We start from the raw sequence: 17,011 nt of genomic DNA, 5'->3' as shown, positions 1-17,011 counted from the left end.
GTCGCCCCTGTCCCCTCCAGGGGGAGAGGAGCAATGGGGATTGGCGCATGGGAAATTTTAAAAAAGGATTGTATCTCCAGCGCATTCCCAGTGTTTTTGAACTGATGTGGGTGTGGTTGGGCAGCATGCCGTCCCCCTAAAATCCTGCCGCCCTAGGCCCGGGCCTAGGTGGCCTTTCCACAAATCCGGGCCTGCCCCTACATTTCCTAACTCATGGCAACTTAACTATACAGTGGGCACATGTGTAGGGCAAAATAAAAATTTTATTTGATGTTTTGAAGGTTTCCCAGGCATTTGTAGTGATTCTACGTATTCCTCTATTTAAATTTGAATTTGGTGCCGTATGCAAATTAACTATCGCTAGCGTAACTTCGCTTCGCTTAACGAATCAATGCTAGCACAAGTTCGCAACCTTACGCTATGCCTGAGCGTAACTTCGGATTTTAGTGAATTTGCGGAGCGCTGATTAAAATACGCCTGGCGAAGTGCGGCAAAATGCGGCAAAGTTACGCCTGGCGTAACCTTTCATGGTGCAGTTGGCTCAACATACTCTATACTCTATATAACATCATTAGTGATGGGCGATGCCATGGATTCATGCTAAAATTCTGCGTTTTGCCATCTGTGAAACTGCAAAAAAGATTTGCTGACATTGATCAGATTGCAGTATGTTACCCTGGCCTTTGCTTTTCATAACTAACACAGCTATTTACATTTTTTCCCAAATAAATTTAGCAGCAGATTTCAAATGAAGTGAGTTCTGGGTGATTTGACAGATCTAATAAGTGTATGGCAAAATGCTCCCTTCCCATATTAAATTCTTTTCTATCCTACAAGGCACTCATTATGAAAATGAGTGTATAGTATCCCAGAGCACAGCTATAATAAATGCAAAATGAAAAGAATGTTAACAAATCTATAAATGTGTTGGTATCAATCAAAGTATTCTGTATTAAATATTTATATGAGTAAAATAAACCAGAGTTTCCACAAAATGTGCCATTTATTTGCATTATTCAACTCATTTGAAGCAAAAAGAAAATAACTTTCGAAAATCCGCACACGAGGACAGCCTATTGCACTGAATTGCTCTTGCAACTGAAAAAGTGAGGCCTTCAGAAATATTATTGATTTACAGACAACACATCACTAAGGAGATACGTTGAGGAAGCAAGAATTCCACAATATACACTAGATCAAGTTTCCCAATGTGAGTAGATCCGATTCAGAACACAGCCATGTTTTAAAAAGTTAACACACTATCTAGCGTATTCTTCTCTTTTAGGGACTGGTGAATACGGCACATAACTCTTAGCACACTGAAACTTTTATATATACTCTAAACGTGGACACGTGGGTCCTCTCATATCTTGTCGGTGCTGCTTTACTTAATTAGTTATTTATTTTATTTTTTCAATTTGACTGAGAGTGGAGTTTTTTCCTAATTGATTGTTAAATTAAGAATGCCATATGGCATTGTGATTGCTTGGATGACTTCCTCTGGACTCACTATACATACCCTATTACATAATCCAATGATTCTTTACACTCTCAGTGGGTTATTTATTAAAGTCAAATTTTTTTGTTATTGGACTTTTAAAGAAAAAAAAAATTGTGGAAATTTTTCGTGATTTATTAAATCCCGATGGTGTTTAAAGTCTAAATAAAAAAGTACTCCAACTCAGACCTGCTGAGTTCATGTAGAAGTCAATAGCAGATGTGCTGTTGATATCCTGACTTGCGCTGGGTTTCGGACAAAGCGCCAAATCTGAAAAAGTCACGGAATTCAGGCGTCAAATCTGAAAAAGTCACGGTATTCATGTGTCAAATAAGAAAATTTTTTTCAGATTTTTTCACGATTTTATAGTCTTTTTCCCGCACAAGAAATTTTCTGGAAATTCTACTGATAAATATGAGGAAATATCCATGCGGATTTGATTGGAGTAGTTTTCAGAAAATTGTCAGAACTTTTTGGATTTTGATAAATAACCCCCTTTGTATATGGTGTTCCATCTGTAACAAGGCTACTATACCTAAACTATCTAAATACAACCCTCTTGTGCCTATGTTTAATAATCCTAATTTCTTGTTGTAATCTAACCAGTTTCATTGGTGGATAGAGAGGGGATTTCTCCTGTCCATCATTTCATATGACATAACAAGGTAATAAACTGGACATTTTCCTAGACAGATATAATATTCCAGCTCAAGAAGTCTATAGGTAAAATCAATTACAACATTATTTGCCTTCTCTATTTTATGTATTAAACTCCATAGCATTAGATTCCGAATTCTTGCTTAGAGATGAGCTATTATCATTTAAGGATCCATACTGTATGTAAAGTGTAATAGTGCACACAGAGGGCTCGGGGCAACTGCAGGAGACTATTAGAGCCCTATGCACTAAAGAGCTGCACCTGGCTACTATGCTTTGGACCCTGTGCTGGATTAAAAGTGGGGTGTGAGGGAAACTTATACTGAAGCCATAAGCAGGATGTAGGTACAAACTGCTCTTCTTTGTCTGCCACCCTTTTAGACTCACTAAGGAACTGCACATATATGTTTGCTTATTCATACCATTAACATATTGAAACATAAAAAAATAGTAAGTTAGCTTTAAAAAAGACACGTCACATTTCAAGCTTTTAAGCCTATAGTGAGAAGCAAATTTTTTCTCCATGTTTCGCCTTGAAAAATACAACCATAGATTCCAACGGGTGAAAAAAATTATTAAGTGTCAAAAAAATTAAGTGTCAAAAAATTTTTGTCGCACATCAAAAAAAATGTGTCTCCCATAGACTTCAATGCATTCAGTGAATTTGTCACAGTTTTGCAAATTTCTGTCAAAGGAAACAGGTCAGATTCACCCATCACTAGTCTATATAAAATCAGCCTACTGATTGTTTGGTGATCCAGGAGAAGGAAGCAAATCTAAAGCCAATCTGATTTAACTCAAAAGGATAAAAAAAATCCTCCCTGACTTCAAGATGGCAATCAGACCAGTATCGCTTTGATAATATATCTCCCAAGAATGCCATGAAAAATGTTGTATCAGGAAGCTTAGGGAACCAAAGGGACGTTACTGGCTCAAACCATTTTTATATGGTGCTGCACAACAGATATTTTTGTAATGTGCATCACAGGTGGGAACTTGATCATCTTAAACAACAAGATTCAAAGATTTAAGATCCAAAAAGACAAAATAGTAGAAGAAAGCTCTATACACAGTAAGGGGCAGATTTATCAAGGGTCAAAGTAAAAAAAATTCGAATTTCGAGCTATTTTTTGTGTAATTCGACTAGGGAATAGTCCAAGTTCGATTTGAATTTGAAAAAAAATTCTGTCTCTTTAAAAATTAGACTTCAACCATCTAAAACCTGCCGAATTGCTGTTTTAGCCTATGGGGGACCTCCTAGAACCTATTTCGAGTCAATTGGTAGACTTCAAAGTCAACGTTTTTTTAAAAAAAAACTTTGAATCGAATTTGATCGAATACGATGTTACTTCAATGCGTATGATTTGAATTTGAATGAAAACGGCCTATTCACCTACAAAAAAAAACTTTGATTAAATTTTCAGGTGCCCCCTTTTTTTTTATATGAATTTGAAGTTATGGGAGTTCAAAAAAACTCCCATTACTTCAAAATTCGACCCTTGATAAATCTGCCCCTATATGTGTATGCAGATCTAGAAGATGAACTTGGCTCAGCTTCTGCACAATAATGTTACTCTTGGCAATGAAAAGTTCAGACATCATCAAACGTGACATTTTGAAATTGACCTACTACTGCACTTGAGTTGGAGAGAATGTGATTGGAAACAGCCACTGCGGCAGGGAGTAACTGAAAATACTAATTTAAGTGCTGCTATTCATATTAGTTAATATTAAGGTTAGTAACTAACACTTTGTTTTTGAAGTTTATGCAATGTACGGTTTTTTCTTTGCCAAGAAATCCACATGCAAGCTGAGCTGCTTGCATGTAATGCACCAAAATATGTGCCATTTTTCAGTGCAAGTTGTAGCTAGCATTTGCAGAGGGGGTGGCATCACTTCTAGTGTGCCAATGCTATCAGCATTAATAACATCATTAGTGTGAGATTTCCTCAGTGCAAGTGAATATTAGCTATTGACACAACCAGCAAATGGAATTCTAGAACTAAAGCCACATCCAGGCTGGTGGTTAATTCCATGGCTCTTTTGGGAAATTAGAGCTCGCCCCAGTAAAACTCCACTACTCTTTATTCATTCCCATAGGAGATTTGTCAAAATGGTGAACTCTAACTTTCACCATTTTAAGAATACCCCTCTAAAATCCCAAAGGAATGAACAGCGAGTGGTGGCATTTTACTGTCCCTCAGATATCACTCACAGTAAACAACATTACCTTTCATTCCACCACACAGGCACGCTGCCTAGGAGTTGTCCTAGACTTACATCTGTCTTTTTCACCACACATTCAAACACCTGCAAAATCTTGTCGTATTCAACTGCACAACATTGTCCAAATACGACCATATCTTATCCCATTAGTTCAGAATCAACCAAAACACTTATTCAGTCTCTTATCATCTCCCTTATATAGATAGACTTGCACCCTACACTTTCACAAAAGTCGGATGCCCAACAAAAATAGGGTTCCAACCCCAAAAGACAGAGATGCTATATTAAGATCTTGTGCGCTTCCCACAATAAAGTTTTACCAAAAACGTATTTGAGTCTCTCCCACTCCACCGAAATGTGTGTCTCTTATGGGGTTCAGATGTAACTTTTGCTTTCTAGTGTTTCTCAGGAATGATCTCAAGCTTCACTGTCCACACCTCTCTCGCCTCCCACCTCCACTCCCCTCCAAGACAAAATGAGATACAGAAAACAATTGTGTGTTGCCGTGACATGGGCCCAGGACTTCCGGGTGTGTTAATAAAGTCGTGAGTATCCCGCGAGGAGCCGGTCTGTCGGGCGCGTGTATATTTCGCTAATCTGTAGACGAAGGGAGAGAACCAAGAAGTAAACAGCAAACGTGGGTGAGAGGAACGAGCAGCGACAATGGACTGTGTGGATAACAAATAACATAGTGGCGACTGTGACCGGAAGGATCCTGAAAGTACAAATCATACAGGGGCTCTTTTTTTGCGTCACGGCAACGCACAATTGTTTTCTGTAACTCATTTTGTCTTGGAGGGGAGCGGAGAGGTGTGGACGGTGAAGCTTGAGATCATTAACAAGAAACACTAGAAAGCAAAAGTTACATCTGAACCCCAGAAGAGACACACATTTCGGTGGAGTGGGAGAGTCTCAAATACGTTTTTGGTAAAACTTTATTGTAGGAAGCACACAAGATTTTATTATAGCATCTCTTATCATCTCCCACCTTGATTACTGCAACCTACTTCTCGCAGGTATTCCAACAAGTCGCCTTTTACAACTCCAATCTGTTCTAAATGCGGCTGCTAGACTCATTCATCTATCTCACCGCTCAACATCAGCTGCTCCCATATGCATGTCCCTTCACTGGCTCCCAATCTCCTCTAGAATCAAATTCAAACTACTCACACTTACATTTAAGGCCCTTAATAATGAAGCCCTTCCCTATATTTCATCTCTGATCTCCAAATACACTCCTTCACGCAACCTTCGCTCTGCTTCTGATCTTTGCCTCGCTTCTCCTCTGGTCACTTCTGCCCATTCTCGTCTACAAGACTTCTCTCGGGCTTCTGCTTTTCTCTGGAAATCTCTGCCTCGAGCTGTCAGACTTATTCCTTCTTTCCTAACATTTAAACGCTCCTTAAAGACCCACCTGTTTAAAGAAGCTTATTCACATCTTAATTAATCAATCATTGCTGTATCATAAATCACAAAATTGTTTCTAAAACCCGAATGTCTCAATTGTACCCTAACCTTTAGTTTGTAAACTTTAATTTGTAGGGTCCTCTAATACTCTGTAACCCTTGTTTATTATCCACCATTTATTTCCTGCTATATAAATAAATGATGATGATGCAGTGGGCACTAATTTTACACTTTGATAAATCTGCACCCAAGTTTTGATGCATGCACTTGGGTACTATTCGTCAGATGATGCTGGGTAGGGTGAATTCGCAGCACCAAGAAGTAGAGGTATGGGACCTGTTATCCAGAATGCTTGAGATGTGGGGCTTTCCAGAAAATGGATCTTTCCATAATTTGGATCTTCATACCTTAAGTCTACTAGAAAATCATGTAAACATTAAATTGACCAAATAGGCTGGTTCGAATAAGGAATAATAATATCTTGGTTGGGATCAAGTACAAGCTACTCTTTTATTATTACAGAGAAAAATTAAATAATTTTTAAAAATTTGGATTATTTGGATAAAATAAAGTCTATGGGAGACGGCCTTTCTGTAATTCAGAGCCTTCTGGATAACGAGTTTCCCGATAACGGATCCCATACCTGTACTCACAAGTGCAAGGAGTGTACATGGGAGCATTAATGTGAGAGCAATTTTGTGTTGCATTGTTAAATTGTTTAATAACTTGTCAGTGAAGTAAAAAAAGAGAGACTGTAGATGTGAATGCATGCAGTATACATAACTTCATTAACCCTATTTTACTAAGGCATTTTTATATAATCTCTGTTTAAAAACTTTCAGAGCAACAGTCAGAGGAAATGGGCCCCTGGCAAATCCATAGACAAGGGAGTAGCATAAATTGAGGATGCCCAGTCTATGCAGTAAAATCTATTACAGGATAAAGTATGTTCTTTTATTTTTTCCCCAGGGTCCTCTCTGATGCTAAGGGCCCAAGACAAAAGCTCTTTTTGTGCTTCCCTAAAACCAGTCCTGAGAACTTAACTAGTGTACTTTATCTGCAGTAGCTTTTCCATTTAGTTAAAAACAAGTTTTACAGAGAGAATGTTCCTTGTCTGTTTCTTTGGGGATATTTTGTGCACATTAAATATTTACATTCTCCTCCATCATTAGCACCTGTTCCACAGTTTGTAACCTTAGAGAATAGTGAGTAATAACTGTAAATGCACCTCAGGTTTTGAAAGCAGATGTTCAGAGATATTTCCAGGTGGTGATTCAGACTTCTTTGCCTTTCTGCAAACAGATACAGTGTATTTAAAGGTTTGTTATAGCACCAAAGTATTTCATTCTAGTATTCTGAGCCAGTTATCTGGGCTTCCAACAGACAGGCTTGTCACATAGCCTAAAAATGCACATACAATAAGAATATTGGTGTTATTTGTTATTATGAGGTTTAAAAAGTTGTTTTTTATTTTTTTTTTAAATTACACTAATGAGTTTGCTGGTAAAATATATTTACATGAATGTGATTTTTTTTTTAAAATCATTTTTAAATGTATAATTGTATTTAATGGGCTTATCTGAAATTGTATTATTTAACAAGCTTCAGCTAAAATAGGTGCTAAACAGTGCCAGGCTATACTTGAGATGAAGAAAGATAATAAAGGTTGAGTTTAATAAGGTCAGTTTGTCTGAATCCATTGATGAATATAATGACGATAACTTTCTTACAATCTAGTATAATTATCAGAAGAAGAAACTCACTAAAGAGATATCATATCATATCGCCTTGCCTGCCTTTGGTGCACAATTCCCATTGAAGGCTAATCTCCCAGCTGGTTTTACACTCCAAGGATCTCTCTATCCCTGAGCCTGACCACTTGAGTCCCTAACCCGGTGTCCTTGTCACCACAGGGTGCTAACCCTTCACTAAACTCCTTGTTGGAGCCTTAGCTGCTCGCTAACTTTCCTGAACCTATCTGTCACTCCTATAGTGACCTATTACAGTTTCTGACCTGACACTTGCTTGCTCCTATACTAAGGCCTACCTCCACCTCAGGCCCTCCCACGCACACACCACCACCTCCAGCGAGTGGGTGCACCAGAAAGAGAGGCCTAACACATAGGAGTATACCATTTTATAACCTCTAGGAACTACTCCTCCTCCCCTCTGGGAAAAAGGACCCAGCCTAGCTGGCTAACACATTCCCTGGGGCATAGGAAAACCTTTACATTCCTACACATCTATAGTAAAAAGTGAAATAGTATGGTTTGATACCCCTTTGAAAGCTTTTCCCATGACACAAGTAATCCCCCCTGTAATTCTGAAATCTTTTAATGTAATCCTGGCTGTGAATTTGTTCCCTGATTTTAGATATTGATACTAGTCTTTTAGAACACTCATAAATAGGTGGTCTTCTACAGCTGTTAACTCAGGCAGCACATTAAGGTGGGACTGGTCTTCATTAATATTTCATTGACCTCACTGTTCATTATTTATTACTCTGTGAGGGGGAACCTATTAATTACTCCAGCTATAAGCAAAGCATCACCTAATTGATATATGTGCATTGAAATTTAATTGAGTGCAAGGATCTATTGTCACCTTTTGAGTCACTTTCAGTGCAGCTCTTAAATATAACTTCATTTGTGCTCTTTGCACCCTAAACTTGCCTGCTGTTTGGGTGCTGAGCAGAAAAGACTCCTAATTGGCCAGTTACAGTATGTAATCAAATGCAATTAAAAGCTGTAATTTAACCTCAGCACTTCCTTTATGCCTACTCACTTATCATGATTAGGATCTACCATAAGATTTAAAGGAAAGGAAGATAAAATACATTCCAAAATAACAAACCATTTATCAATATGAAAAACCCTGTGTACGCTACACTGGCCTAATATTAAACAAAGAACCCACTAAATACAGTATATGTTGGTTATTGGTTGAAACTCATTTCAGCCCTAAAATCGTAGAAAAATCCTCAGGATGAGTGAGGGGGCAGTCAATAGAATTTGTATTGTCTTGCTCGAAGGAAAAATCTAGCTTTACAGAGCAAACTTACAGCCTGATAGTTATTGATTGTGATGAGTAAAAAAAGTTTTTGCCATGTAAAGATTAGCCACGAACTTCCACATTTTGCTGGTGGTGAAAAGTTTTGGGAACCCACTGCAAAAATTAGATAGGTGACTTGTAGCAAAACGACATAAAAAGATGTGTGACAAACGTATATGGGCTGAACTCCACGGAACGATTCTGAACAATTCATTGTGCGGCATCGAAACCCAGGCGACAAGTCGGAGGTGCCTAACTAGACAACACAACGGATGAAGATGCAGCGTGTGGCGTTCACATCCGACAGTCATGTTGCGTCAGATACATGTAGTTTGAACCTGCGATGTTTCTATGAGTTCAGCCCTAAGTCATTTTATCCGTCTCCTCTCACTCCACATCAACCAATGGGATGGGACCCGTCCCACTCTCTCTATATAAGGAGCACAGTCAGCCGTTAGTTGGTAATGTTGTTGGTTGTGGTTAGAGCAGGAGCTAAGAGAGTTTTATGGTGTTTAGCTAGAGTAGATGTTTGTGGAGCTGTTTGAGTCAGTGCAAGTTGTGGATTTCAGTATCCTGTATTACCTCTTTTGCCTCCCTGCTCACCCATGACATCCAAGAGCCCTTGTTTGGTCTATTTTTGTTTGCCTTTGTCCATCTGTGTGTATCCCTTGTGGGTCTACACTACTGCTAATTTAGATTAGTTTATTATTTTGTTTATTTATCTCTCCCTTCCCCCAAATATCCATAATATTCCATTATACAGTATTTCAGATAGGAGGGGTTAAAGGAGAAAGGAAGTGAAGAGGGCATTCTCCTCTACCATGAACATCTCCTGCCCACCATCACTTGAGCAGAGGTGTAGTAAATCAGGTGATGGTATCATATTAGGGTAGCAGGGGTCAGGCCTGGCCTAAAAGTAATGGAAGGGGTCCAGTGGAAAGGACATGTAAATGTGTTCATAAAAAAGCTGTGGCTTGTTTTACCCAAAGTAATTATGTAGTTTAGTGACGTATTGTAGTGAAAGAGGGGGAGCTTGGTGTTGTTGGGAGGGGCCCGTTAAATGAATGCTGTTCCTGTCAAGTGTTTTTTATATGGCAATCCCATTCTTTTAACAGGTTATTTTCAGACAACAAAGTGCTATATGCATTATTGCCCTTATGACTTCTTACACAAGAAAAGTGGAGTAGATAAGAAAATGTGATACGCATTGATATAATTATGATGATTATAATATCCCTTTTCCTTTTCTTATCTCTACAGCCTGTTAAAGAATTATTTCTGATTTAGGCAAGAACTACTCATCGTAACCTAAACTGGTACTAGAATCATATGTATCCTATGACTGCAATGAGCCAGAATCCCTTTTGCCACTAAAAGTCACTCTATAATTTTAGAAAATAAGGGGACGGGTTCCTGCATGTGATTCTGGCATCAGGCTTCATGTACTATATATATATTACTAGTGTAATAGTGTTGATAAAGGTCCCACATTTAGACTAAAATAATAACTATTCATCCACTTTGCTCGAACACAGGGCTCGTACTTATGTTATAAATATACAGTATGTTGTCTGCTGGACTTGACTGTAAATATCATTATTTGCATCAGCTACATGCAGTGCAGCTTTAGTTATTTTACTATTCTTTATATATAAACCAGTGACTGGAGACGAGAGAGGAAATTATAGTCAGGAGTATCACAGTATATTAGTTCAAGTGTTGTGAAGTGTTGGTTAATCCACAGTTGTATACATTTCTTATTCAAATAAAGACATAATACAAGAAGGACAAGTCAAGGGAATGTATAAAAGCATGAATAAGGCTCAACCCTTCAGTCAATGGAATATTATTTTCAATCTATTTATCAATGCATGAAATCAGGTTAATGAGTAAAGTACCATTTAATACTCAATTTAGGAATCTATAGGGAGCTAATAGAGATTAACTATATGAGTATCAGATAGAGCATGCAGCACTAAAGCACTGAAATAAAAGATCTATATTTACCTTGTTATAAATTACTCTTGCAATTAATCAAATTGTTTTGTAAGGCTATAGGTATGCAGTTTACAATGTTCCCAAGGCAACACTAACTGTCAATTAATCACAGTAGTATGGCTTTCATTGGCTGTTATTTATGATGAGTTTTGTGCTGAACACTTTTTTGTGGTGTATTATTTCTTTCATGTTTAGTAGTGGGGATGAGCAGATATTGTACATTTTGAGTCTAGTTCCTTCTGTGTTAATAATAAATGCCTTTTATAGAGCTGAACTGTTCGAATCCCCTGAAGTGTGGATTCATGGCTGGAGATTTGCAATGATGCTTTTCATTCATCTACCCAAGAACAGATGCCAAGGTTCTGGTCTCAGCTCATGCTTCCATCTATAACAGCCACCTTTTACTTTAGGAAGAGCCCACTGCTACTCAGATGCCTCCAAGTCCTAACGTGAGCGAACCAAGGTGAAAGTTCTGGGCAGATAAGGGAACCCTAACATGTGACAGGAGAGATGGGGTCAGAGCTAAGCCTAGTAGTAAAACAAGCCAGGGTCAAAACCAATTAGTCCGAGCGGTACAGAGTCAGGATCCAGAAGACTAGTCAATAACAAGCACAGGTTGGTTTAGGCAGCAAAATCGACAGGCAAGGGTCAAAGAACAGAGAAACCAGACTAGAACCACTATGTACAAAAGACCTACATTGAGCAGTGAGCAAAAGGACAAGGCACCTTTAAATATTTGAATTTCACACAAAGCACAACATCACAAGTGGCGCGCCCGAAAAAAAAAGACACTTTCATGGAGGTACGGGTCTAACCAGGAAGAACACGCATGAGTGCACAACCTAAGAAGAAGGTTGGGGGTGACCCTGCAGGGGAAGCGGCGGGCGTTCCCTTACCTTAGATTTACACAGTTATTGGGAACTGTAGTTATTAAATATATTTCTTGAAATTTGTGTAACTATATGGTCAAAGTACAGCTCACCAAGGTGATGTCTTTAGTATCATTATTATGTAATATGCAGTTCCAAATTATATGCACAGGAAATAGCCAAGTCAAATACAGCATTGACAGCCAGTTGCTGATATAGACAAAGTGTATGTGTGGATATGATGTCTAAAGAATATGTTCTGTGTCATGCATGAGTTCCAGAAAATGTGCGCCCTTGTGGGTTACATTTTCCTCCCCCTAATTGAGTGATCCCCAACCAGTGGCTCACGAGCAACATGTTGCTCACCCACCTATTGTATGTTCTCTCAGTCGTCTCAAAGCAGGTGCTTATTTATGAATTCCTGACTAGAAGGCAAGCTTTAGTTGCATAAAATCCTATGTACTGCCAAGCAGAACCTCCTGTAGGCTGCCAGTACACATAAGTGCTACCAATAGCAAATCACAGCCTATAAAGTATATGGCACCCCCAGGAATTTTTGCATGCTTATGTTGCGCTCCAACATTTTTTTCCTTTGAATGTGACTAATGGGTAAAAAAAATGTTGGAGATCCCTGTGTATCCATAAATGGCAACAGCCAAAATCTCATTAGATATTTCTTTCTGTGCTGCCATTCAGAAAAGCAAATGGATATAATGTATGTATGGGGAGTGAAAATTACTGTGTGCACATTGCTCCTGCTTATCTGCCCGCTTGGAGTTGGTGTCCTATGTGGGTGAAGTGTCCAACAAACGTTTACCCTCCTTAAACATTTACAAACCAATCCACCATAAAGGCAACACAGATGCATTTCTTTAGTTAGGCTACTTTAGTTGAGTTGATAACATGGGATGACTGCTCTATAACCCTCCTAGACCTTAATGTTGTAGTGATTGTAAAGTAAAATATGCCTGCAATACAGTATGTATTCCAACAGGAGGCTTCTCATTAATCATTATTTTTCGTCTAATGAACCCCAGCACATCTAGACTCATAAACATACAATCTGCATTTCTCTCTCAGATGGATAACAAAAACTTTCTGAGTTAGCTATTCTTGCTATTTTCTAACAATGTATAGGTTTCTAAAATATAAATATGCAATGGCTTCCTTGGGTTCTCATTTTTCTGCTGCCTGCTAACCTTTGTAGGAGAGGGAAAAAGCAAGTTTATGCCATAATAAAACCTTCTAAGAGTGTGTGAATTAATGTGGCCATTAACAGATGCAATGCTATAAAATCTCACCATCATTAGTATCAAATGTGTTAATAATTAATGCAAGGCATAGATTACTGTGAGTACTATTTACAACATAATTATTCATTCCTAGCCATTCTGCTTAGTTCAAATACAATGTTCTGTGTGTCTTAAATAGTGTTTGACTAATTAGTATTTGATGTCTTGATTTTTACCCCTTTAGATTATTATACTGTAAATGTAAGCAACGGGAGTACTATTAATGACTTATAAACCTATAAACAAAATTATTTGAGCTATATTAACTTAAAAGCTGAATAAACTACAGAATGTTGTAAATGTTAAAAGTAGATGTACAGATATATTAATATATTAAATATGAGCTTGCTATATTCTGAGATATATATATATATATATATATATATATATATATATATATATATATATATATATATATATATATATATATATATATCTATCTAGAATATAATAGCTACCAGTCAGCTCACTAGTAAATGCTACCTGTTGCTATGGGTTACAAGACAAGCAGCAAACATAAAGACAATTTATTAAATTACCTCCTATAGGTATAAATGAAGTAGCTAATAGGCACACTAGCATGCATCTATAATAATCAGACTATGGACCCCAATTAAAAATAAAATATGTAGACGATTCAATCTTTACAAAAATATTTTAAAGTGCCAGTAACACTAGAAAATAAGTAAACCCCAAATGCACTGACGTCTAAAATGTTTCTTGTATATTCATAAGTATACATCATTTTTACATTTTCTTAAAATACCAGTTTCTTAAAAGGAATCTGTTTGGAAACATTAACTCAGACGGTTATTTACTAAAATCCAAAAATTTCTCACTATCCTCTAAAAATCACTTTGACCAAACACCCATGCACATTTTTATCATATTATCAATGTACTCAATAAAATCATGGCAAAATCCAAATTGTACCATATTTGAGATTATTGCCCAAAATCTACTAATTCTTCAGATTATTGTAGGAAACTCAGCGCAGATCAGGATATCTTCCAATTGTAGACAGGACATCTACCATAGACTTCTACATGACCTCGGCAGGTTTGAGATGGAGTACTTTTTTATCCAGACTTAAAAAATTGTGGTTTTCCCCTTTAAAACTCCAACCAGAAATACTCATACTTTAATAAATAACCCCCTTACTTAGGCTTTTCACCTTTTCACCGGATTTGACCCAGACAGCCTGGTTTCCAGAAGGGCTGCCGGAGTCTAGATAGTCTGGCCGGTTTTCGAAATAAGGAAAATTGGGCAGGATCTCCCTTCATTGATATAGCGATCAGTCAATCACTGATCGCCACGTCATAACCTACCTTTGTCACGTAGCTCACTCTGCCCGCAACGTCACTGGCCCTCTCCTCTGATTTCATGGCTCCGCCCCCTGCCAGGATCGTGGGCCACGGAAAGGTGGCAACCTTACCCTTACTGTTTGTTACCATTCGATTTTTAAAAAAAGACATTTAACGCACAAAGCTTTTACTGAGATTAAATGGAACTAAAATTATCCTTCTATTGTATCAGCAGTTTCTTGTAACTATTACCCATCTTTTATTTACATATTGTTTCCTGTAAGACTATATTTTCATGCTCTGCTACTGGAGAAGCAACCAATGTCCACAGCTGACACACCTTTACAAGTGCTGCGCAGAATAGGGGGATAGCAATTCCTGTCAGATTAAGGCTACCAGATTTTCAGAGTGAAACCTGGGGCTAGGGGCAAAAGGCAGTGCGCTGCTTCAAATTTTTTGACCACGCCCACTTTTGGAGATAAATCTTGATAAACCACTCACCACTGAATATAAAGATAGCTAAGCCACATCATTCTTAGGCAAAGTGACTGATGCATGCAGGGATTTGGAATGTCAATAAAACACTTAGCAGAATGAATGCAGTGTCAATTCCATGCATTATACTCCCAGATCTCATAGCAAGATGGCACAGTGGCAATTCCATGTATTATACCCCAGAAATCATAGCATAATGGCACAGAGACTATTTCATGTATAAATATCCCAGAACTCATAGCAGAATGACGCAGAGATTATTTCATGTATAAATACCCCAGAACTCATAGCAGAATGGCACAGAGATTATTTCATGTATAAATATCCCAGAACTCATAGCAGAATGGCACAGAGATTATTTCATGTATAAATATCCCAGAACTCATAGCAGAATGGCACAGAGATTATTTCATGTATAAATATCCCAGAACTCATAGCAGAATGACACAGAGATTATTTCATGTATAAATACCCCAGAACTCATAGCAGAATGACCCAGAGATTATTTCATGTATAATAACCACCACAACTCATAGCAGGATGACAGGCACATTGCCAAATTCATCAAATGATACCCACCGAGCACAGTTATTTTTATGTAAAACAACTTCAGCACATATATAAAAATAAATAAATGTCAGATTGTCAGAGAAAATGAGAGCTGACAAGGAAAGAGTTATGGCTGTAATTCTTACCAGTATTCTTTTTGGATCCCGGGGGGGGGGGGGGTTTGAGAATCTGGAAAGTAGCTGCCGGGTCCAGCATGAAAATTCTTTCCCCGCAGTTCAGGAGTCAGAACCCGATGTTTGGGAGGGAAATTCAAATGAACGAATCTGTAAAAAGACCTCCAGTTGTTTAGCTGTTCTTTCTGCTGCCTACTTGCTCTCTTCCTGGATGCACACAGCCTGGAGACAAGGAGGATTTAATCGCAGGCAGCGGAGGTGGGCCTCAGATGCGATTGCATTGCACCATTTTTAAACTTTAATGATTTCTGGGCTGCCTAGGGCGCCTAACACTAGGCAGGCCATAGCGAGGTGCCTAGGGCGCCTAGTGGGTAATCCGGCACCAATGCACCAGTTCTCATGTGCAGGCTTAAGCAAATGTTCCTGTTGTCTTTCAGATCCCTGAAATAAATGGAATTAATTCTCTAATAACCTACCCACACACTCTGAATTCATTTTCATATGTGCAACACTTGTATAGTACATACCCATCAACTTGAGATGTATTTACAGTGTCGGACTGGGACACCAGGGGCCCACCCAAAAATCTTTGACTAGGGGCCCACCAATTAATCATAGACCAGGGGCCCACTCTTAGTAGTATTATTTTTCCTCTCCTCACTCAGCCGCTATTCTCCTAGTCTCTTTTCTTTACATACTATAATACTATAATCTATTATTCCATCTATTTAGCCTCTTTGTTCTCATAAAAATAGGGAATGGTCATGAAATAGGCCAAATGTTTAGCAGCATGAGGGGACACTGACACCTGGGCCCATGGGACTTTTCCTGGTATCCCTGTGGGCCAGTCCGACACTGTGTATTTACTTGACAATTTCTGTTTTGATTATATTTGGTATATGCAGTTCCACTTTGGTTCTCTACATTCATGTTTATTGTTTTAATTCCTGGGATCCATTCTGTTATTTCCTCTCCCCATCTGCCCTTCTAAGCCCTTCTTTCTAAGAATTGACCCAGAATAGGCCATTTATTTTGAATCATATTCTTTATATATTGTCTTCTGTGCTTGACTGTTTTATATTTTAAGATGCAATGGTTTTAGTAGGTTTTACCATTATTTTAAAATGGATTATAGAATTCACACATTTTGTTTAATACCTTAAAATAACAATCCAATTCTGGGTATTACGCACAAATACTTCTAGCTGCTCCTATGCTTTTGGATGCTGGGATCTGAAGTTCATAACAGCTGGAAGACCATGAGTCTGACATGCCTAATCTAAGGGTCTGTACACTTCAAGATCAGTACATTCCTCATCAGTAAAGGTCCAGGATGAAAGAAAACATTTCTTAAACTGTTAATTAATTTTGCAACAAGACAGTTAACGCTGGAGATACTGTATCATAACTGTGTGATCAAAAATTCCAGCATATCGGCAAGAGTTTAATTAGTGTGTAATGGTTGAAAGAATGATGTAAATCAAATGTAATGAAAATTAATCTCATTTCCCATTTGCTAATAGCATATTGC

This window comes from Xenopus laevis, chromosome 6S (genome assembly GCF_017654675.1).
Source record: "Xenopus laevis strain J_2021 chromosome 6S, Xenopus_laevis_v10.1, whole genome shotgun sequence".
NCBI classification, from domain to species: Eukaryota; Metazoa; Chordata; class Amphibia; order Anura; family Pipidae; genus Xenopus; species Xenopus laevis.
This window is presented reverse-complemented; position numbering follows the sequence as displayed.